This window comes from Schistocerca gregaria, unplaced genomic scaffold, assembly GCF_023897955.1.
Source record: "Schistocerca gregaria isolate iqSchGreg1 unplaced genomic scaffold, iqSchGreg1.2 ptg000437l, whole genome shotgun sequence".
NCBI classification, from domain to species: Eukaryota; Metazoa; Arthropoda; class Insecta; order Orthoptera; family Acrididae; genus Schistocerca; species Schistocerca gregaria.
This window is the reverse complement of record NW_026061860.1, coordinates 2,012,758-2,014,310: the sequence shown is the minus strand read 5'-3', so window position 1 is coordinate 2,014,310 and position 1,553 is coordinate 2,012,758.

The window sequence follows — 1,553 nt, the reverse complement described above, 5'->3', positions numbered from 1 at the left end:
AGTTTTCAACCGATTTCTCATACACAAACAGCAGTTGACCGGCGTTGTCTGGTGAAACGTTGTTGTCATGCCTCGTGTAAGGAGGAGAAATGCGTGCCATCACGTTTCCGACTTTGATAAATGTCGGATTCTAGCCTATCGCGTTTGCGGTTTATCGGAGCGCGACACTGCTGCTTGGTCGAGATCCAATGACTGTTAGCAGAATATGGAATCGGTGGGTTCAGGAGCGTAATACGGAATGCCGTGCAGGATCCCAGCGACCTCGTATCACTAGCAGTCTAGGTGACAGACATCTTATCCGCATGGCTGTAACGGACCGTGCAGCCACGTCTCGATCCCTGAGTCAACAGGTGGGGACGTTTCCAAGACAACAACCATCTGCACGAACAGTTTGACGACGTTTGCAGCAGCATGGACTATGAGCTCTGTTACTCTTGACGCTGCATCACAGACAAGAGCGCCTGCGATGGTGTACTCAACGATGAACCTGGCTGCACGAATGGCAAAACGTCATTTTTTCGGATGAATGCAGGTTCTGTTTACAGCATCACGAAAGCGTGTATTCGTCATCGCCATACTGCTGCATCACCCCGCGTGATGGTATGGGGAGCAATTGGTTACAGGTCTCGGTCACCTCTTGTCCGCATTAGCGGCACTTTGAACAGTGGACGTTACATTGCAGATGTGCTACGACGGAAAAAATCGCAACACCACAAGCAGTTGTGAGAGATAAACGAAAGTTGGTAGGCGTGTTTCTACAATTGAAAAATAGTGTCGATTTAAATTTCGCGCCAGTCGCATAAGAATGGTGTTAGTAGGGGGGGGGGGGCACTGTGAGGGTGCAGATCAGGTCTGCTGTAAATACACGCCGTGGCGGTTGTGAGCGTTAGTTACCTTCTAGATTGGACGTGGTGGTTTGATCTTAGCCAAGAATGCCTTTGAGGAGACAGAGACGCCATTACGATCATCTTAACGAGTTTGAACGAGGTCGTGTAATAGGGACACGAGAAGCTGGATGTTCCTCCAGCGATTTCGCAGGAGACTTGGCAAAAATGTAGCACTGTATACTGGCAGCGGTGACCGCGAGAATGTACGGTTGCAAAAAGCTCGGGCTCCGACCGGTCACGTATCGCTACCAAGAGGGAAGGCAGTCGTGTCTGGCGTACGTCTCTGGCACATCACATTTCTTCTGCAGTAGCAATTCGAACAGCAGTCGACGACATAACGAAATAATAATCGATTACTTCAGGGACAGCCCCGAGCCAAGGCGCCCAGTAGCATGCATTTCACTGACCCCCAAACCACCGGCATTTGCGACACAAAACTGACATCGCACACCATTACAACACAATGCATGCCCGTTTCAATGTTTGCATTCAACATTCTGATCGTTACATCTGTTATTAACTTACCAGCATGTCACTTTTGCAACGGCTTATTTCGCGCTTACGTTGCCCTGTGATGCTGCAATGTTAATTACTTAAATATCCTACATAGACAGACGTATTCCCGAAATTTCATTACTCTACATGATTTTTTGTTCGTTTGTTGCT